The 23,666-nt window shown below is 42.5% G+C and overlaps 1 pseudogene across 1 annotated transcript in view; it reads right to left on the bottom strand.

Moving 5' to 3' along the window:
- Positions 1-1,403: 1,403 nt before the first annotated feature.
- LOC149347179 (sodium-coupled monocarboxylate transporter 2-like) overlaps positions 1,404-23,666 on the bottom strand; it is a 44,133-nt pseudogene continuing 21,870 nt past the window's right edge. Inside the window, exons 11-16 of the transcript XR_016292506.1 lie at positions 22,499-22,566; positions 22,333-22,419; positions 14,904-15,088; positions 11,942-12,042; positions 5,865-5,959; positions 1,404-3,941 (exon numbers count right to left, since the gene is read on the bottom strand). The product of XR_016292506.1 is annotated as a sodium-coupled monocarboxylate transporter 2-like (transcript). The remainder of the gene's footprint in view (positions 3,942-5,864; positions 5,960-11,941; positions 12,043-14,903; positions 15,089-22,332; positions 22,420-22,498; positions 22,567-23,666) is intronic.

Raw genomic sequence — 23,666 nt, 5'->3', positions numbered from 1 at the left:
AAAAAACAACATTAAGAGTTAATGCAAGCATGAGTTGAGAGCATCCTCTCAATCATTTGGTAGAGACATTTGATTTGCTTAGTGAAAACGTTTTTTTTCACTCGTACACTGACAACAGCATTGGTGATAGAAATCAGGAATAACATAGCATACCGACGCCCTTTGGCTAATTTGACAGCCTATATACAAGCGTATGACCCAGGGTACGCTAATTACTCGGCTGTATATTTCAGCAGGACAAATTACGAAAAAAAAAGGTTATGCTGACTCATTCCTACACTGTTGAACATATTTGATGAAAAGATGTCAGAATTCTCGGTTAGCGTTTGTTTGTTGACAATTACCCCTTCCCCTACTTCTGCCTTGTTGTTCCGTTACACCCTTCCCAGACACAGCCTTCGATACACGGTGGATCTTCACGATCTGTAAGATGGTCTCCCAAAGAGCGTAAACAACTATTTCGTCATCCTTTGACTGCTGTCATATTTCTAACGACCTCGATCACTTTTTAACCTGTTGCATGTTTATGTAAGTGATCCTGATGTCAAATTTATTTATAGTGTTTTCTTCTTGAACCACCTGTGGGACTTTTTGTTGGGTTCAGCTTCCATTATTACGCGTTCTTCTTCACCTCCGCCAACTCCTACGCGCATTGTCCCAGTAGACATCCTATAAAAGCTGATGCATGGTCTGCCAGGCACCAGCCTCTTTCTTCTCCCTCCCCACCACTAAAATGGATGCTATCTCGACCAATTCATTTGCCGATGCCTGCTCCACGCACTTCCCTCTTTATTTACTAGAACTTCTAATTGGAGATGTTGGTATAGGTTCATTGATGCAGAACAGCGCGTAGCGACGACGGAGTCTCTGTACTCGTTGCGCGCCGCTCCGTAGCCCTCTTTATTTCTACACTTAGAACCCTTTTTCCATGATTTACTCCCTTTATCATGAATAACAGTCACTATGTCCCTGTCGACTTCCCCGTTAGGTGCTAGCACATCCGATGCTGTGCATACCACGGTCTGCACATGCGGTGCTATCACCCTCATATCGCCAATTCCCTGAGCTAATCTTCCCACTATTAAGTCTCGGCTAGTGAATTTAGTTCGTCGCGTGCCTTTGTTTACTTCCGGTAGTCATTCTGTGCTTGTCCTGTAGAGTCCTCATAAATTCATGATGCGAAACCAAATAGTCACCTTTTTTCACTAAAAAGAGTCAGAAGTAAATAGCAGAAAGAGAACACATAAGACACATGTAGGCAACAACTGAAAGTTTTAGTTTATTTGTTGCACACAGGAGAAATAACAGCAGCGAACCAATAAATGCCAAGAAAAGTTTTTATCGTAATGCACAAGAGTAAAAATAAACCGTTGCAGAACCATCTTCCCACCTCACTACTGAATACAAAAACTTAACTGCTTTCTTAACCACGGCATAATGTGACAACATTCGGAAATGGGTCAGCACTAAAAACTCTAACGGACCCCAAAAATTGGAAGTAGACCAAGCACTAAAATAGACTACGATGGATAAGCGGGAATTTATGTGTAGATTACTGTGAACTATTGTGAGGAATAACGAAGATTTCTGGGGATAAGTTAATGGGAGAAGGTGTGTTTGTAGGTTGGGATAGTGTAACCTTATGTGATAATCCAATAGAATGTACTGCCGCGTTCTAATTCCAGATTTTCAAATGTGGAGGTGCTTGTGACGTCACAAACCTGTAGACCAAAAGAAATTTCTTTATGGAAAAATCCGCTGTATTTGGAAGACGACAAGCTAAATGCTATTGTATTAATATACCAGCACCTTTCCCGATAGCAACACTGAGGGATCACTAACACATGAATTGTTTTTAGTGCTCTTACGCGCGTGTCTCGTGTGCTCGTCTCTCTCTGTTGTTTACTTTTGGCGCCTTTTCGCAAAAAAATGTTAAGCCAACTTGACGAACACTATATGTGTATACACATATGCAGCTTTCATTTCGGCAAGATAAAATGAGACAGCTTGCGCGCTCCAAATTGAAAGATTTGGGGCATCTGAAAAGAAGAAACCCCAGATGATTGGAGTTGTTTTTTTTATTTCTTCATCCATCCAATTTGAGAGCCTTCTAGTAGATTAAGCAGCTCAGTAACGACGGCTGATAGTCACATTTATTGTCACGCATTATTCAAGTTGCTCTCTGTTTCTGCTACAAAATGCAAGTAGTGCTGGAAAGAAGAAAGGCCGCCTATTGAGATATTAAGGCGGGCGCCTTTAATGCCTCGTCGTTGTAAGCAGGAGTTGTCGACAGAAATGTCACGCTTTTCAGTTGGTCGAAACGGTCGTGACATCACAGTGCGCGAATTTCAAACGGTGCCAATTGTACTTAGGCTAGTAACCATGCAACCAATTAAAGGGATCGTATAGTGATGCTCCAAGTAAGTGGAACCGAGTTTAGTTAATTGCTTAATTACTGAATTAGTCTAATTAGCCCTTCTAGTCAGGCCATATAAATAAATAAAGTCGAGTAGGCATTTGGTCGAGTTCGGGAATCGAACCCCGGTCTCCGGAGTGCGAGACGAGCATGCTAACCACTCCGCTATGCCAGCTTTTTTTTTTCTTCAACATGGTATTTATTACAGTGATGTAATGCTCTATGTACATGAACTATATACAAGCCATTATGAAAATAGTGGTAAATAATACATATTCAAAATACCATGCACTAGAAAAGGGGCAATGCAGAGCACATCACTAATAGTGAGTGCCACTCCGGTTCGTACTCAGTCTGGGCATACACGTCTCTTAGATGAACAACCATTCGACTGAAGTGATCCTTTGTAGACACAACAGGTTCACAGTGTCTGTCCATCATGCGGGTTTTCCAGAGGCTGTGCAGTCCAATCAGAAAGAACATGTCCAGGGGTTCATCAACAAATGGCAGCGCAGTGAGATAGCGAACAGAATGTGGAGTCAGATGAATTCTTTTTTTAAATGTGCGTTTCAGGATATCGCAGAAGAGTACTGCATCTTTGCAACTGATGAAACAATGCTCAATTGTTTCTGGTTCATCACAAAGGCGGCAATTAACGGTAGACACAAAAATTCCCTTTTTATCTAACCATGTTCTAACGGGCAACGTACCGGTGTGTAACTTGAAGAAACAGGTCTTTGTACACAGCGAGTCTGGCATCTTACGTACTCTTTTGAGTACGTCGTGCCCCGGTAAACCAAAATACAGAGAGCGCTATGCCAGCTCAATGGTTTGGAATGAACGAAGGCGCATCTAGTGATTACGGTGTCTTCGTTCACTCCCATCTTCCTCCCTTCCCGTTACGGCGAGGTTTAGGTGTCCACCCAGATATGCGAGACATAATTTCCTTTCCTCAAAAACCATTTCGACGAGCAAGGCGTACAATCGAACGGGCGATGGCGTTCTGTGGACTCCCTGGCAGCGTTGCAAGACGCTGTCGCGTTTCACTCTTAGAGGCGAAGCCTGGCATCTTAACAACGCATCAGAGGCACGAGCAGCAACACCACGCTTAAGGCTTTCGCCTCACCGCACTTTAGGTCAACAAAGTGCCCCCTGAATTTTTTTTTTTAACGCGAGAGAACATTCTGTCATCGGCACACCGTCAATGGTTACTTTTCTCGGCCCAGCATAATAAATTTTCATTGCGCGGTCTCTTGTAGAAGCGATGAGTCGGAACTGAAAATTTCTTTGTATAAAAATGTTCTTAGAAGCTAAGTTCGCCCTTACTGTTTATTTATAAACACAATGCTTTGAGCTTCTAAACAAGAACCGTCCATTACGTCCGACCACTGGCGTCAAATCAAACTTTTCCGCAGTCTTGGTCTTCCTTCTCCGCGAGTATTTTGAGGTCGAATTCTCTTCCCTCGCCGCTGTCTTCATCTTCAGTACGAATTCTCAAGGCGAAATTTTTCGCTTCTGTGCCTTGCTATATGGAGGAAACAAGAAAATATGTGTTAATTCCACTGACCGCACTGTGTCGTATATTTGTTCAATTGATACAGCCTGTTTCTAACGACGCTGGCGGGCCTACAGAATTCTTTCTATCCTTCCTATTCTCCATTATACCATGGGTAGTGCGGGAAGGCATTACTACCTCCTGTCTTTGCAAGCTGCTCAACCTAAGGCTTTTCTCTGAACCAATCTTTCGTTACACGCAGTACTTTGTTTTTCGGTAGGACGCATCAAAACGGCGGATTTGTTGCAAACTACTTGGGAATTCGCCACTTTACTATGTAATGACAATATTGCTGTAATGAAGCCTAGAGTAGAATACCAAAGCACACGTTATTTTAACATATTAGAGAATGCAGAATGTTTCATCAAACATTCTTAACATTGATCTGAACTTTAGATCGCACGACCCCTGGTAGGTTTATGACGAATGTACCCAAAATGCACAAGCAATTTATCAATCGGGTGTGACCAGCTGCCCACCCAGACCAACACGGAACTAACAAGTCCAAATAAAGGCATCCAGCCTAATTATACCCTCAGCAATCTAACAAGCTTGCCTTTATGGTCGATATTGGTTGCTGACCGAAAGACATAATTTGCCTTTTGTGAAAGTAAACGAATGTATGCCCATCTTGTTGTGAACTATATTGTGCGCGCTGGGGTTTTACGCCCGAATGTCATAATTTTGACGGTGAAAGCGCTCAAAAGTACAAGGACGAGAGAAAAGGAAAGACATACAAAGTGCTTTGTATTTCTTTCCTTTTCTGTTGTCCTTGTCCTTTTGAGCGCTTTCACTGTCAAGATGGAAAACCATCTCGCCCACTGTATTCCATTATTCGAATATCATAAGTGCCTAGAAGCGGTAAATGTAGTGGCATGGAACTAAAATTATAATAAGTACAAAGTGACTTTGAACATACGCTCTTATTATGTATAATTAAGGGGTAATACGCGGCACATAGTCGATTGCGACGCAAAAGTTTAGTAATCTTTACTTGGAGGCGGTCATTGCGTTACGAGCCCCATTTTCAGTTAGCCGCCTTTACAAAGTTTGTATCGCACACAGATGCTTCAGTCTGAAAACGTAGCCTTCAAGATGTGTAGGTATTTTATTCATCAGGACACCGACCATGGAACCTGATGCACCAGCATAATTACTTACATGCTGGAACAGAGGACAGTAAAAGTGCACTAGAAAGCTCAATTTGTGTACCGCTGCGCGATATATTCTACTCAAGAAAAACGGCATCGCACTATTCAAGGGGCACTACTTGAACTTTATATTTAAGATAAGCCGTCACCCCATATTGCCATACTAAGAGACACGAGCACTTGCTGCTGGGCTAGTTGGTTTTGGTTCATACTGGAATAGGTTTTAGGCGCAAAAAACAGACAAGACACGTAGAAAGGTAACAGGACGAAGCGCCACGGCGCTTCGTCCGTATGGCGCTTCGTAAGCCGCTTCGTCCTGCTACCTTCCTATGTGTCTCGTCTGTTTTTTGCGCCTAAAACCTATTCAAAAGTAACAAACACGAATTGAAGCACGAAGCTAGTTGAGCTTTATGAAGGCTTGGTTTGGTTTATTAGGGTTTAACGTCCCAAAGCGACTAAGGCTATGAGAGACGCCGTAGTGGAGGGCTCCGGAAATTTCGACCACCTGGGGTTCTTTAACGTGCACTGACATCGCACAGTACACGGGCCTCTAGAATTTCGCCTCCATCGAAATTCAGCCGCCGCGGGCGGGATCGAACCCGCGTATTTCGGACCAAGAGCCTAGTGCCATAACCAGTGCGCCACCGCGGCGGGGTCTTTATGAAAGATTTCTCCTATTCTGACAAACATCTGTATAGTATTCTAACGTTTTAAGAAAAAATATTGATTATCAAGCACTCACCTGAAGTTTTTCTCGCAAAAACTTGAAACGCCTCCAAGTATTTAGAAACATCGCACTTGTAAGGTGTGTATTGTTCTTAGCTGTTTCCAGTCCACCTTGAGGAAAGAAGTAATGGTGTGAGTCATAGCCCCATTAAAGCCACTAATTTCCTCTATTCAGCAGTACGCAGGAAAAAGTTGCAATACTACTAAACCGTATTACCCGTTCTCGGTACTTTCCAACACTGGCCGTTCAAACGGGCTACCAAAACTAATTTTCATAATGCTTTTTGTAATCTTTATTTTCTTATACTGCCTCCCAGCGGCATGTGGAGGAAGCGTTGAAGAAGTAGTAATCGCGAGAGCTTCTGAAAGGCTGGAAGAGCATTCCAAGCGACTTTCTCCTTCAGCTCGCAAAGCAGCATCAGTAATTAGAGCAGCAATGGACCTGGTTGGTTCATATTTAACTTCATTAGTAGAGCACTAATGAAGTTAATCACCATCAGTACTTTCAACACATTACCTGTGGTACGATATCAATGCTTCCTGCACATCATAGGCAACTGCGTGCGTGACGACTAGCGCTTTTCGCATTACATAGACATGTGGATGCGGACACAGGCTTCAAAGCAGAATTGTACAAACCTTCCAATGCTGATGACACCTTACTCAAAGAACGCGTACAAAGATATCGTAAAATGCGTCCTCCTTGCGTCTCGACACATAAGATTAACCTTCGATGATTCTTTCGTGCACCCTGTACACTTGAGTGAAGTCACATACGTATATTACCCGTCATCCAGAACTATCTTCTTGAGTGGCGCGTCTTTGTTAGAAAAATTTCCTTACTATTTGTTTCCTCCCAACATTCTCGTCCCTTCAAAGATTCGTTTGTTTTTTGTTTCTCTTGCTTCTTTCTCCATTTTCTTCCGCCACTTATCAGTCACCGGTTTCTATCAAGATGAAGATCGACATTCTGTTATTATAATCTCTCGTGCTTATGCTTATCCAAGGCATAGAGTACAAGCGGCTTCCTTTCTAAGATGAGCGTAAAACCAATATCCGATGCAGGAACTTCTCTATCACTCATATTCGCTGTGCACTTATAATAAGCACTAGGTACCAATTTAATGAATTCCATAGAACAAATAACTATTGGGGTCTTTTTGAGGCATGGCAAAATGCTCAGCCATTCAACATAGTATTTTTCCAAGAAACATGTTCCTGAGCAGCGAGATACGGAACCTCCACACTGCCTATGTGTTGCGTAGGCTGCAGATATTTATATCCATGCAGACAAAGAATTCGGACAATATTTCCAGTAGAATGCCTCCCTTACCGGCGAGTTTAAAAAAGAGGCGCACTTTGACTCATGGTCACTTTAACGTATTGGCATTATTTCATCTCTTTTAGCGACCATGAACCGCACCGCAGGGTGATCTGCTAAAGCTGTTGACATGAAAAACTTTTACCAGCCTGTTCACATAAGCAGGGACGTCTCCTTCAAGAACATGTTCCCCCTGCCCTTTTTTTTTTTACATTTCGCGCAGTTAAAAAGAGTGCTCTCTCCAACATCACGCCAAGGTTTTGTAAATTTTTTCCTTCACCATAAATTAAACGAAGTAACTTAACTTGCAATCTCTCTTCTTGCCATATCATCCCCGCTTCCGTCTTGGATCTTGCGCTAACACCAGTACGCCGTCTTCACAAAGCGATAATTATCTTATTTTTGTTGGCTTTGTAACTATACAGTTGTTTAATTCACGTCTGCTAAAAGGTTAATAACGTTTTGCAGAGTCACGCGAAGGGCAGTGCTGTTCGCCCTGCTCTAATCAAATATGTTAGATTTAAGCCGACAGAGCATGTGACCAAATAGGCTCTTCATATTGGTTGGTTTATTGGTTGATTGGGGTTTGATGTCCTGAAGCAACTCACGCTATGAGGGGCGCTGTAGTGAAGGGCTCCGAAAATTTCGACCACCTGGGGTTCGTTAACGTGCACTGACATAGCACAGTACACGGGCCTCTAAAATTTTGCCTTCATCGAAATTCGGCCGCCGCGGCCAGGATCGAGCGTGCGTCTGGCTCTTCATATCATATGAAGGCTCAATTGTTATCGAACCTTTGTATAGAAAGCGCAGTGAATGCAGGCGGATGCTGTTTTATGCCATATGTAACAGACTAGCTCGTATAGATAAATCTGGGTCCATTGGACACCCGCAGAACCCCTCAGGAAGAAACGGACTCACAAGAAAATTCAGATAAATAATGCATCAAACAAATTACATCAACTCCCCTTTGTTTTCAAAAACAACATCTGAACTGAACGCGTTCACCAAGCGAAGCATGTAACTGATACTGCAATTCCTAAAGTATGCAGCAATTTATTTCTTTTATAGAAAGTGTGTAACTTGACAGCACTTACGATTGTAATTACTGTGCCTTCAACTCAATTCTTTGTTTACATGTCAGCCAATTATCCTGCTCTACTGCTTCGACGCACTAGTATACGCTGCGAGTATGAGAAAGCAAATTAAAAACTAAGTACGGCAGTCAAGATGGACAGCTCAGAACCAAGCTCATAGAACAACCCTGAGGAGCATGATTTGAATGAGGCATAATCTGAAGAGCTAATTTGAATGAAAAATTGATCGTTTGCTTCAGACTTTTAGTCTCTCTAGAGCAAATTCCAGCAATATCAGCGTAAAAATCGTTCCTTTGACTTACAGCGTTACATGAAGTAGGAGAGCATTCGAAACAAGTCAACTGCGGCAATCACATGACAACATATACGCGGCAGATATAAAGGAGCACTTCAAATTTTAATAGCATAGCTAAAGCTATAGCAAGGAAGTTCACGGCAACACTGCACCATCATCATCAGCCTGACTACTCCCACTGCAGGGCAAAGGCCTCTCCCATGTCTCTCCAATTAACCCGGTCCCTCGCCAGTTGCGGCCACCGTATCTTCTTACAGTGGCCGCAAACTTCTTAATCTCATCCGTCCCCTGCTACGTTTGAATTCTCTTGGAATCCGCTCCGTTACCCTTAAAGGGCAATTGCAGCACTTTTTTGAGAAGTTCGCGATATTCAAGGATTCAAATCTATACAGACTATAGGTAAAGCATGCCAAGTGTTTTTGCACTAGCATTTAAAATAGTGACGTAATCAACGATTCAATTAGGAGTACAGAAAAATTAAGCGTGACGTCACCGAAGGCATGATTTCAGATTGTGCGTCGAAAATGTACCGATACCTTCGATGACGTCATCATGCGTCCCCCCCCCTGCTCCCCCCCCCCCCCCTTGGCGTTTTGCGCTGCGGAGAAGCTTGAAGGGCGCCCGGATTTTAATCGGCGATTACTTCACTATTTAAAGTGCTAGGCCAAAGAGACTTCGAATCCTTGACCTGCAAGTTTCACACTGTCGACCCTCTTAAGCTCGTTGATTTCCAAAACCTATACAGTTTCCTTTTAAGGGCCACCGGTTATCTTGCCTTCGCATTACAAGGCCTGCCCAGGCCCATTTCTCTTCATTTCCCATAGGGTGTCATAAACCAGCGTTTGTTCCCTCACACACTCCGCCCGCTTCCAAACTCTTATGATGAAATTTGCAGTATTTTTGCCTCCTTAAATAATAGCAGAGCTTGTGATATAGATAACATTCAAATTGCGCTGATAAAATACGTAATTGACTGCATAGCTTCTATTCTCACCCATATTTACAACCTCGCCCTATCTACTGGTCTGTTTCCGAAGTTAATGCAAGTGTCAAAAGTTATCGTTGTCTACAAAAAAAGAGATAAAAGTGATATGTCTAATTATCGACCAATCTCAATATTACCGGTCTTTTCAAAAGGATTAGAGAGAATAATCTACAAACGAATAATAAATTTTTGCTTAAAGTTCAATCTTCTTTCCCCTTCCCAGCATGGCTTTATCCATGGGAAATCAACCGAAACAGCGTTATTAACGCAAAAAGAAATCATACTGGATGCAATTGAAAATCGAGAAATCTGCATCGGAGTTTTCATAGATTTTTCAAAGGCTTTCGACCGCCTCAATCATGTTGTTTTACTGCAGAAACTGGAATTATATGGCGTACGCGGAACACCCTTAAGCCTTATAAAGTCCTACCTTCAACATCGTCATCAGAAAGTCCAAATAGGGTCTCATCTGTCATCATCGCAAGCAGTTTGTACCGGTGTACCGCAAGGCAGCATTTTAGGGCCTCTCCTGTTCATATTATATATAAATGATATAGTTACAATACATGATAAGCCAAAATATGTCATTTACGCAGATGACACAAGTTTATTTTTTCAAGGCACCTCAATACAGCTCCTAATTCCAATTATAAATGACGCAATGAATAGATTAAAAACCTGGAGTGAAAATAATGTACTACTTTTAAATACTGAAAAAACTAAAGCCGTACTTTTTCATGCTAGGCAATCAGCAATTATTCAGAACTTCGACATAAAGCTTGGGAGCACCAACATAGAATTCAAAGACACGATTAAAACACTAGGAATACTTTTCCACAACCACATGAGCTGGAACGCTCAAGTAGATTCTGTCATCGCTCATCTGTCACGGTGTGTTGGTATTCTCGCTAAATTCCGAAACTTCCTTCCTGTTGCAATCAAGCTAAAGATATATAACGCCATTTTTTTTTGTCACACTTAAACTACTGTTTTTTGGTGTGGGGAACTACAACAGAAACAAATATGCATAAAATTTACATGCTGCAAAAGAAAGCTGTCCGTTACATTGCCAATGTTGACTACCATGCCCCTACTGATCACTTATTTTCACACTACCAGATTATACCAGTCCATAGCTTGTACCGATATTACTTAGCAACCAGATACAAGAAATCCCTACAATATAATAATCGAGCCTTTCTAGACTTGACCTTGCAGAGAAGTTTATTGGACTGATTATTCCTGCCTCACTCAAACTGTACCGCAATACAGAAAAATGGTTTATTCCTTTTTGTCGCACCAACTACGGCCATCAGATGCTATGTTACAATATGCCACACTTATTAAACAAATTACAGTCCATGAATATCGATATTTCGAAAAGCAGCTTGCGCGAAATTAAAGCTGCCTTTAAATAAGCTACAAAACGTTGTTAAGTATATTCTTTTTTTATGATGTATAAAATGTGTTGTATGTATAACTGTGTCTGTGTAAAAAGTTTTTGTCTCTAGCGTTTGACCATCTTCCGATGTTTGTTGCTGTATGCCATGTAAAGGGGGGTCCGGGGGTCCCTCAAGTGATCTGCGATCACTTTTTACCCGGCCCTACCCACATCTATGATGTAAAATAAACAAACTTCAAACTTAACGTTACACCTATCGTTTTTCTTTCCATAGGTTCGCTGCGATGTCCTTAACTTAAGCTGAACCCTCTTTGTTTTCCTCCACGTGTCTGCCCCATATTATTCGGAATAAACATATCAGAGAAGCGCGATAAGTATCACGACGGAAGAACAGAGAACACGAGGCAGCGAATACCAAGAAAGGGCTTCTTGTCTTCCCCACCTCTTGTGCCTTGTACCAGTTAGCGCTGTTATATTAGTGTTTACTCATGCTAACTTGCCCAGTCCTCAGTTTTATTTAGGGCAAATATGTCCACAATTGTAGATTTATTAACGTACGTACATTACACGGCAGGTACTTCAGAGAAGGGGACAGTAACATATTTTTTTTACCTTCCACGCCGACGGAAACAATATGCAGAATAGTGCAAGCAAACTACTGGGCAATTGAAGCACCTTAGTAAGGACATAACAACATGCTCGAAAAGTTTCGGCATCAAGGGAGACTTGAAGTTGAAAAAAGTACGCGGAAATATCATGGCAGGCTCAATAAATGTACAAAGCTTAAAAAATGGTAAGGGGAAAAAAGGTTTACACAAAAATTTCCTTCGAGACTATATATATCAGTACTTATTAACGAGAGCAGCGTTTAACGCCGCTGGAAAATGGGCTCTTATGATGTCGCAACGCACGCTAACAGAAATTTCCACCAGTTATTCTTCTATATTCCACCAGTTCCACCAGTTATTCTTCTATGTATGTTATAATGCTCACCTGTTGCTACACTCAATGCCGTTCCTAGGATCACTGTCACCAAGGCACCAACAAAAGAGCTCCAGAAGAATGACATCTGGTAGAGCGGGAACACCTCAGGCCTGTGGACAGAGGGGAAAACATTTGGCATGAGCTTCATTAGAGAAGGCCGCCCAGTTCGCTGTAAAGTATACTGTCTACAAAACGGACATACTATAAAGCTAAATTTGAAGGGCTGTAACCCACGCAAAGATATTCTTACGTCCGTAACGTTAGCACTGTGGGGCGGCAGAAACAGTGAGCCAGTTTGAAGCATGCTCGATGCCGCAAAACTGGCCGAACAGGCCCGCAATCTAGTTTGTGTTCTTTTGTTCTGTCCCCGTAATCCTCATGTCTGTAAAAACACTTTTGCATTTAAACCCCCGTGATTTTTAATATGAATTCAATAAGTTCCCTCTTACTGGCCTTAATGAACCTCCTACAGTCTAACAGAAACAAGGTTATCGTTTATCATCGTCACCATCACTTCATAACTGCGCATCTTTTCAGCAAAGAGCCACGATAATCTTCACAACATACGGCAGCACCAAGATGGGTCTTCACATATAACAAGGGCTGTCAGCATAGGGAGCTGGGAGACTTTTGACGTTATTACAAAGCTTCTCCCTTCATTTTCATGCGTACTCTTACTATTCAAAGTTTTCGGTCAATTCGTGTTAGCGCTGTCACCTGCTATCCGTCCTGGTTAGCATAATTGGTAGAGCGACTGTCCGGGACAGACGATGATCGCAAGTTCGAGTCTTACACTAGAACCATTGTTTGTTAACGGCGCAGTTTTTTTAGAGCTCTACAGCATTATTTTTTAGCCCTACAGCTCCACTTATGTGCGCGGAAGTTAGTAATTATCACGTTTTAAAAATCTGTCCAACTTGGGCGATTCCCGTAAAGCGTCTATAACTCACTGAAATACGTAAAGCTATGATCGTATGAACTTCGATAATATTTCGCCCTCCGTCTTCTCTTAATTTTTACAGTAGAAATGTCTACAATGCGCCTTGCAGCGCCCTGCTGAAAAAAAGCTAGGGTAATGCCGGCCGCAACTTCCTTGCACCGAACGCTTTCTTGATTAAAATCTCTAGAGAAATAAAGGACAAATGTTTTTTGCACAATAAATGCGCTTCTCTATCTCGGCAATGTATTAAGGCTTAAAGTTATTTGGTATAATTTAATCTGCAAAATAGCGGTATCCAACAGAGCCCTGATGCGTTATATCAGAGAGAATATAAAAAAATATTTCATAATATAGGAAGGCACAAAAAAAACGCAATCGAGTCATGAGGAAAAAAATGCCTACATCGCGTTACGACATGATTTGATCTGAGTGCGCGGTACTGACAGTGAGTGGAGCACTGAACGGTGTCCACAGATCACCTTCTTAGGTCATCCATTGTCCGTGAAACATGAATTACATGGCACTTTTTTCAAACTATTATTTAGGCAATTAAGCCCTCTGCAGGCTTCGAATGCACACCTCAAACTGCCTCGTTCACGTGAATTTTAATAAGTCAACGCCAATATTTATATTTACGCATAGTGTAAAAATAAATGCTGAGGTATGCTTGCCAGTGCACGAGAAAATCTCGCATTTTAAAATACTGAAGGACATTTGCCACTTAAAGTACCGTCACTAAATTCATTTCGAGTCGCGCTGCAGGTTCTCAGCATCAGAGGACCTTTAGATGAGAAGACAAATAGGCCAAACCTCAGTCGAGAGCTGAACTTTGCAGGTAACATCCAGAATAATATGAGAGATATATAGATTAGAAAAAAAGGGGTCCCAGACCTGACAATTACGTTACAACAATGAATACATTGACCTAATTAGGGTGGCAACCATCAATCAAATTATGCTGCAAACGCCCCTGAACTTACGTATTAAGCCAGTCAAGCACGCTGAGGCGAAAGCCAGGAGAAGACAAATCAGCTGTATTACAGTAGCATATAGGCTCAGAATCGAAGGGTTTTTTGAAGTGAACGGATACTCACTGTATTTGATACTCACGCTGAAGTAATAAAACTGGATAATATTAAGCTGACAAGTTGACATGAGTGGAGTAGAAACCAGTTCTAAAACATTCTGAACCGCCGTAAAATGCTCGTAGTGTTCAAGGGGTTTGAGGACAGCGCTCTACATTATGCGCTCACACGTTTTACAGCATAACACCATTTAAAAAAATGTGCACGCAGGTTTTGCACTGTAGGAGCTGCAACGCTTCATTCTGGATGAAAGCAGTCCTAAGAAACTGTTTGGGGAGGGAGTTAATTTAAACATTTGGGCCCAGCAAGAAATAATCCCCGATGCAGAAATCATGCCTTTCTTCAAAGCTTCAAATGGATATCCACCACCTGTTGCCAGTCTATCCACGACTCCGGTCAAGCAGATCCCGTAAACTGTCGGCATTGGCCCTCTCGCTTCGTACTCAATCTGCTACACCGCTTAGGCGCAATGACTCTATTGTCAATCTCCTCACAGCTTCACTGCATCAGAAAACATATTCATTGATGTGACTTGTATCTTCTACACCTTCCGGCAATAGTCACCGCTAAAAATTGGCAGAGGCTTAGCTCGGCTACGCAAGGATATACGTAGAGAAACCGAGCTCAACGACGAGGCAAGCGGTATGACGTCATACCAAACGGCGGCGGCGGCAGCTCCGCGGCGAGGCACAATGTGACGTCATGCCACAGATGGCGCGGTGAGCGCGCGGCGTCCGCCAGCTGCGGCGGTTGCTAGGCAACGGCTCAAGGTCGGTCTCTGTGCCTCCTCGGAGCACCGCCACAGCGAAATCGCAAGTTCATGGCCAAAGTAGCTTTCGCTACAAAGATTGAATTTCCACCTTTAATGACTGGCAGGCAACATTACGAACCAGCTGCTCATCAATCGCAAAAATTTGTTTAGGACAAATGGGAGAATTTGACCAACCTGCTCGTGAGTGCCATGGAAGTCGTCTCTAGACGTGCTTCACCAGACGCAGTGCTATTTTCCATGAGTGGACAGCGTTCCACAGTCCCAGGAAGCAGGGTGAGCGATGCCGCACCGGACAAATGTTTTCCCACGGCATGCCAGAGCTGGAGGAGGCAAACCAACATGCTGGTCCAGGCTGCTCCCTGCGTTATGAGTCTTACGTTAGAACGTTAAAGATAACACGCGTCGGCTTGTATTCGAGAATAGTATACCTCACGATCCATTAACTAGATATCGACGCCAATAACCATTATGCCACACTGCGTACGTCTTCTTGGTAACCATTTTTCGCTCAGTGTGACGAAGCCCCCACAAACATTGAATACAGGTATGTGATACTGTAGCAATGATCTTCCGCGGTTGATCAACGGTTATAGCGCTCGCCTCCTGACCCGAAAGACGCGGGTTCGATCCCTGCCGCGGCGGTCGAATTTCGATGAAGGCGAAATTCTAGAGGCCCGTGTACTGTGCGATGTCATTGCACGTTAAAGAACCCTAGGTCGTCGGAATTTCCAGGGCCCTTCACTAAGGCGTCCCTCATAGCCTGAGTCGCTTTGCGACGTTCAACCTCATTAACAAAACCGAACCAGTAGCAATAATTCAAACCACTTAAATAATTGGCTGATGCAACGTTCGCTGCAGATATCGTTTAGAAGAGGCGATTGCATTAACAGCGTTTATTTTGCTAGTCAAACTAATTTTTCGGCTAGTTGGTCGCATTCTTGGCTCATACCTCCAGCGAACAAACACGTTCACAAAGAGAAGAAACAAAGAAGAGAGCGTTTGTCAATGTGGTGCGTACTTCTTCCCTACGTGAAAGTGTTTGTCCGCTGCAGTTATGATACCATTATCCTAGTAGCGTAGTGTTTACTACAGCCTAATGCACATGCCAAGTGCAGAACTGGTGTTTCTTGTGTGCATTGAGATTTTTATCATGTATTACAGAAACTGGCGACAACAGACTTGCCCATTAAATTTTACTAGTAAGAGGCGCAGGAGAGAATCGCGTTGCAAGAGGCAACATCTTATCACGGTGTATAAAATGAAAACAACAAAAGCTCCATAAGCATTACTTGCGGTTCACTCTAAAGTTCTTCAGAGACGTCATCGAATTTGGCATATTTTCAACTTTCTCGCCAGACCGAGCACCCAGCTAAGTGATGATATAACGCACTCTTGTTCGCGAGATAATCACAAGATGCCACTACCATAAAATGCAATTCCAGTCTGCACTAGACTCCTTTTGCTCAACTCTTATGTTTTCAGTTTTTTGTAGACCCAAATTAAAGGCTGAGAACGTGAATAGGTTGGTTGTAGCAAGTCGAAAGAGTAAAAATGTATAAGGAAAGTGTGTAAGTGGGGAGTTCAGCGCACCTTGAGTTAAGGCTAGTTGAGACGAGAACAATCAGGACATCGAGCCCATATTGTATAGTGGACGTGCAACATTGAAGAATCAGGGTTCGGCAGGTAAAGGCGTTTCAACATTTGTGGTTTGAAAGATAAATTTAATGTGACACGGACGAGAATCCTGCTATGGAAAAAAAGCAAAAAAAGACAGAGAAGAGCTGGCCAGTGCATCGATTTGTGAATTAATAGCAGACATAGAAAAGGTGACATCGGAGTTCATCATCCAGTGTTCTAAAAATATATCCACGCTGACGCTACACTTATAGTAGTAGCACTTTCGAAGTGTTGAAACCTTTTTATTCTCTAAAAATTTTTGAACAGTTTATAAGTTTAGTGGCAACATATTGACAAAAAGTTTGCAACAATAACGTTTTTTTAATGATATCCTTAGTTTGCCACATTGGACCCAACAGTTGTTGTGGCACATCTGGTTCAAGAAAACATTCGAGCGCGGCCTACTGTTCCAATGCAAAGGAATGGAAATGCTACCTATACTGAAGGTTAAGAGAGTGCTCGGGGTGCGATGCTCATGGTTAGCACCTCAATTTATAATTTGGTATTAGCCTCCAATGAAACTAAACCCATACCACTGAACCGCGATAAGAAAGGACGAAAAGCATTAACGGCTGAAAAATAAATAGACGCGAGATACATTAACACTCCACTAAGAGCGCGATGCAATGGTCATAAGAATCGGCTTAAACTGAAGGCATTAAAGAATTCAAAAATATTTACGGTTAATTCATACAATCAGCTTGTTGGTTGCATGAATGATGCAAATCAACAGAGGCGCTGCAGCGAGAACGCGCTGTTCGAAGCGATAAAAGCACCTGCGAGATAGGTTTGATAAGGATTCTAAGTTAAAAGTGGCTGGGATGCAACAAATTTCCAGACGGCGGAAGTAATTCGGTGAAGGTTAATAAACTGGTGGCGCAGAGGCGGCCAACCGTTCAGTAAATGTTAAAAAAAAAAACAGATGTTAAATTTCTCAAAAGCACATTAGAATATTTGTTACATAGTCACACCAGAACGGTAATCCGCCCTCTACGAAGTGAAAGTGGCTTCAATTCAAACGAAGAGACATGCAAATTTCCACCTGTGTAATGCTATAGGAGGAGACATTAAAAATAAAGCCAGAGCTGTGGATTAGCCTTGTTGGTGTTGTAGTACGGCTAGAGGGAACAGCACGACGCCCTCTTTTTTTTCGCGCTGCTCTCTCTAGCTATGAAAACGAAAACAGCAACTGACAGAAAGACAAAAAATTTGAGGGCACACACAACCTCCACCTGTAACGACATTAACCCATTTTTTTTATTCAGCTTCATTAATTTCGCATTTATGCTTACATGTCCTAATGACGTTTCAATCTTATTGCGATGTTCTCAACGCTAGTTTTCTATTGTTTTAACTTTTATTCCACAAATGCACGCGTGACGTAACGACCCTTCCCAGCAATACGGCTTTTCAGCACACACCGGCGACGGTGACTACGAGGTGATGCCCGCTGAGCGGTACCCTCAATGTCATGGCGTCAAGATCACATCCTTCCGGTATGCCGCTGTCATGTCCCCTGTGCCGCTTCGGGACATTAAGCTAGGCACACTGGGCCATGCAGCACTAGTCTCTTGCTTACCTGTCAACTGATCTCGTGTGCATCTCGCAATATCACTGCTACGATAACGGTACCAACAGTCGGCTAAGCTAGCAGTCGGAAAATCAGCCTAATCGTATTTTGATCGTGCCTGACTGAGTACTGCTTCCGTCATCTCGGTCGCTATTAATTCAAGTCCGTATAAATAGCGGCAAGCATTGCGACAACATACATGACTTTGACATACAGGGTGTCCCAACTAACTTGGACCAAGATTTTGAAGAAACCTAAGCGTTCTCCAGAACTGCAATCGCGTGGATATTGTTAGAGTTTATCTAAAGTTACAGTGACATTTTTTTGGTCGTCCTACTTGAATAATTAGTCGATAAGTAAATTAACTTTTTAAATATAGCTTCAAATGTTCAGGCATCAATAGGAAAGATGTGGAGCTCCACAAATAATGTCCCACCCAGACACTTTCACCGAGGTAGCCTTAACGTGGCCGTTTTTATTCGGGAAAAACGAGAGTTCACGAAGTTTAAAAAATAATACGTGAAAGCGCGCTCCGTGCGCCCGAATGTGCGCCGATTAAAGCGCGTAAAAAAAAAAAACACTCGCTTCTCACCGTTCGTGCTGCCCAAGACAGAGAGCTTCGCGTTGTGCTTGGTTTCAAGATAAGCGCCAGTGGGTTCGGGCGGCAGTTGAAAGAAAGCGCAGCTCCCGTTTTCAGCGTGATTCACGCCACGTTATCAAGCTTGTTATAATGCGTATTTGCTTGTTGGAGTCCTGCTCTCAAATTCGAACTCATCCGCGCCTAAAAAGTTTTGGCAGTTTATTGCGCCGCAGCAAAATACTAATCACATTTCTCTGTGTAGAGACGCACATGTTCCTGTTCCTGATAATGATGTCCCCTCTGAGTTCAACAAATTCTTTTCATCCGTCTTCACTAAGGAAGATCATTCCAGTGTACCATTTGTCCCCGAATTTGACTGGACGTATATGGAACCCATCACTGTTACTCCTGAAGGCATATCATTTCTAATCGACAACCTCAACCTTTCCACTTCGTGTGGCGTTGATAATATTATTTCCAAGGTACTCAAAAATACTAAGCTGATTTCTAGCGAAATATTATTTCGTATATTCCAGCAATCACTAGAGACAGGTCAACTCCCTGCAGAGTGGAAAAAGGCAAAAGTCATTCCAGTTTTTAAAAACGGTGATAGAAATTCTCCTGACAGTGACAGACCAATATCGCTCACATGTATACAGGGTGTTTTTTTTTAGAAGGTCCAAAATTTAAAAAAAAAGGTAAACTGCTTTAGATTTATTTTAGCACTGGGGCTATACTGGAGGCTACGGCGGGCGCCAGGCAAGAGGAAAACTGTTTTAATTAGTTCGCTGATTAACTAAATATGTTAATTAACTTTTCTAATTTTTGCTTTAGGGGATATGTTGTATTCGCAGAATTGGAGATCGTCCTCTAAACAGTCCAACCAAGAAAAAACAATTTTAATTAAAAATTTTTCACGCACGTTACGAGGCGCGAAAAAATCACCCTGGTAGGCATCTTCACACCGTAACGCAGCGGCGGGAGCGCCTCTGACGTAGTTCACTCCGCCCTGCGCTTTGCGTCAAGCGTCCCGGACTGGCGGCCTGCGCTATCGCTGCTTATCTCGCTTCGCTCCGCGGCCTCACGGAATGCCGCGCTGGAACAAAAACGCATTGACACAAAGTGCAGGGCGGAGCGAGCGCTCACAGACGCTGTGTTACAGTATCAAGCTGCCTACCAGGGAGACTTTTTCTCGCTTCGTTACGCGCGCAAAAAAGTTTTTCATGAAAATCTTTTTTCTTGGCTGGACTGTTTGGAAGATTATCTCCAATTCTGCTAATACAACATATCCCCTAAAATAAAAATTCTAAAAGTTAATTAACGTAATCAGTTAATCAGCGAACTAATTAAAGTAGTTTGCCTCTTACCTGGTGTCCGCCGTAGCCCTCAGTATAGCCCCAGGGTTAAAATAAATCTAAAGGAATTTACCTTTCTTTAAAAATTTTGGACCTTCTAAAAAAAAACACCCTGTATGTTGTAAACTACTTGAGCATGTTGTTTCTTCTAATGTTCGTCGCCACCTTGAGTCCAATAACTTTTTCTTTCACAACCAGCACGGCTTCAGAAAAGGCTATTCGTGTGACACTCAACTGCTCGAGCTAACAACTGATCTAAATTTTAATATGGATAAAAATGAACAAACAGATTGCATCTTTCTTGATTTTTCGAAGGCGTTTGACCGTGTAGCCCACTGCCGTCTAATCTCCAAGTTGTCAGCACTTCGTCTTGATTCCCTAACTTTATCATGGCTCCGTAACTTCCTTTCTTTTCGAGAACAGTTTACCTTTGTTAATAGCTATTCTTCGCCGTCTTCTTCCGTTACTTCTGGTGTTCCTCAGGGCAGTGTTCTTGGTCCTTTGTTGTTCCTTATCTATATTAATGATCTACCAACTAACATATCATCTGCTGTGCGCTTGTTTGCTGATGATTGTATAATTTACCGTGAGATAAAATCGACTAATGACCATCACCTTCTTCAGCAGGACCTTAATATTATTTCTAAGTAATGTGAAAAATGGCTCATGTCGCTCAATTCCTCCAAATGTAAAACAATGACTTTCAGCCGTAAACGTTCCAATTCCGAGTTCTGCTACTCCCTGAACAACGTGCCTGTGGCTCAGACTACCTCGTATAAATACCTAGGCATTCTTTTATCACCGCACCTCTCATGGACCGAGCATATCACTTCCATCTGTGCTAAAGCATCTCGCTCCCTTGGTTATCTCCGCCGCAACCTAAAAAATTCGCCTGCGCATGTTCGCAAGTTAGCTTACGTGACTTACGTTCGCCCCCAGCTTGAATATGCATCTCCGTTATGGTCACCACATCAAAACTATCTGAACTTAGAATTGATACAAAACAGAGCTGCCAGATTTATTTCTAACAATTATGCCCGCCAATCAAGTGTGTCTGAAATGAAAAAAGAACATGATCTCCCGCCCTTAGAAAAACGCCGCCAAGTCGCGCTTCTATGCTTGATACACAAGTACGTGTACACAGATAGACCATCACCTCTGCCACTCAGCAATCCACTGCGCACGTCTCGACGCTTGCATAATCATCTTAGTTTTTCTCGCATTTTCGGCCGTACAAAAGCGTTCAATTCATCTGCACTTCCTCGTGCCATTTCACTCTGGAATGATCTTCCTGATGCAATTGCATCGTTACCTAACCCTGCGTCATTCCGTGAACATGTGTTAAACTTATACTGCTAGCGCAAGTACATGTGTTATTTTGTACAACGTACATGTGTTACCATGTTAGCCTTAATTATTTTCTGTGTATATGTATGTATGCAACTGCAAGTATTGCGCTGTGTAGGTACGATTTAGTTTTATGTTAGTTCTTGTGAATTATGTTCTGTTTTGACACTTATATACCCAGTGTTTGCCTCTTGTTGCTGAAATCCTTTTTGATACTGTAACCCCCCTCACACAATGCCCGTTCGGGCCTGTGAGGTTCAAGAAATAAATAAATAAATGAGATTGTCATTGGTCCTCCGCATGCATTCTGCTAGCGTGAGAGCGCAATTATCGCCGCAGAAACGGGAGCCGCGCTTTCTTTCAGCTGCCGCCCGAACCCACTGGCGCTTATCTTGGAACCAAGCGCAACGCGAAGCTCTGTTTTGGGCAGCACGAAAGGCGCGAAGCGAGTGATGTTTTTTACAAAGCACGGTTGAGAGCGCTGTAATCGCGGCGCATCCGGGAGCACGGAGCGCGCTGTCACGTGGTATTTTTTAAACTCCGAGGGCTTTCGCTTTTAACCCGAATAAAAAAGGCCACGCTAAGTATATCTCATTCTGCCTCTTCTAGTCTAGTAGTTCCAGTCTATCTCCGCAATATTTGTGGAGCTCCACAACTTTTGTATTGACGACTGACTGTTTCAAGCTATATTTAAACAGTTAATTTATTTACCTCGGCTAATTTTTGAAGTAGGACGACCAAAATAATGGTACTGTAAGTTTAGATAAACCCTACCAATATCCACGCGGCTGCAATATGCACTCCATTGTCAACCAACAACTAGCCCGCCTTCACTTGTTACAAGGTCTGAAGAAGCCTTAGGTTTTTTCAAAATCTTGGTCCACGTTAGCTAGGATGCCCTCTATATTCGGTACGTTGCTTTACGGCTCAAGGGATGATGTAGCAGTCCCCGAGAAACGTTATCACTGTCATTATCTTAATAGCAGCATTAGCTTATTTCACATTTCGGTTACTGACATTTTTCATATCTAACTACTACTATCATTATATATTTTTGCGACTGGCAATACACACCTTTGCGTTAACCCATGGAGAGGAGACTGCGAGAATAACAAGGCCAGCATATGGGCCTGCTGCTGACGCGTGGAAGGAGATAAAAAGCTGCAAGGGAAAGAGATAATTTCACTACGTAGGAATTGGCGTTGCGAGTGGGAAATGCTGGTCCTCACAAGCTATATACCTGAGAGGCTGTTCCTATATACGGCGCGGCGATCGAGAACACGGTCATTATGGTCCCGCTTGCAAGAGCTGTAAAGAAAAAAATTCAGGGGGCACTTTGGCTCTCTAAAGAGCTGCAAGGCGAAAGCGCTTCCAGGCGCACTGTTTGCTTTTATTTACTTTTTTATTTTTCATATTCTGTTTTTTTGCTCCTTTTCTTATTTTTGTTTTTATTGTTATTTTCATATCTTAATTCTATTTTGTTTTTATTTTTGCTTTTTTTTCTTACTTTTATTTTCCCTTTTCTTGACTTTATTCCTTTTATTTTATTTATGAAACCCATGCATTCACTCGATGTGCCTTTATTCATGCTCGAACCTTGAGCCTTCATGTTTTACTCAACCTCATTGTGTCTTCCAATGTTTGTGACCGTCCGTGTTTGTGGGGCATAATGCAAGAGGTGTATTTGGCTGTCCGTTTCCTACTTGTTTGTTTTTCTCCTGAGTTCCTTTTTTTAGTGTCGAGGGAAAAGTTGTATAAGGATTTGATTAGTATGCTCTTCACTCCACCCATGTACCGCTCCCTGTATTTTGGTTTACCGGGGCATGACGTACTAAAAGAGTACGTAAGATGCCAGTCTCGCCGTGTACAAAGACCTCTTACACACCGGTACGTTGCTCGTTAGAACATGGTTAGAAAAAAAAGGGCATTTTTGTGTCTACCGTTAATTGCCGCCTTTGTGATGAACCAGAAACAATTGAGCATTGTTTCATCAGTTGCAAAGATGCAGTACTCTTCTGGGATATCCTGCAACGCACATTTAAAAAAAGAATTCATCTGACTCCACATTCTGTTCGCTATCTCACTGCGCTGCCATTTGTTGATGAACCCCTGGACATGTTCTTTCTGATTGGACTGCACAGCCTCTGGGAAACCCGCATGATGGACAGACACTGTGAACCTGTTATGTCTACAAAGGATCACTTCAGCCGAGTGGTTGTTCATCTAAGAGACGTGTATTCCCAGATTGAGTACGAACCGGAGTGGCACTCACTATTAGTGATGTGCTCTGCATTGCCCCTTTTCTAGTGCATGGTCTTTTCAATATGTATTGTTTAACACTGTTTTCATAATGGCTTGTATATAGTTCATGTACATAGAACATTACATCACTGTAATAAATACCATGT

This window comes from Amblyomma mixtum, chromosome 4, assembly GCF_055824585.1.
Source record: "Amblyomma mixtum isolate Tamu chromosome 4, ASM5582458v1, whole genome shotgun sequence".
Classification (NCBI taxonomy): Eukaryota; Metazoa; Arthropoda; class Arachnida; order Ixodida; family Ixodidae; genus Amblyomma; species Amblyomma mixtum.
The sequence above is the reverse complement of the archived record's forward strand: the minus strand, read 5'-3'. Positions and strand labels throughout refer to the sequence as shown.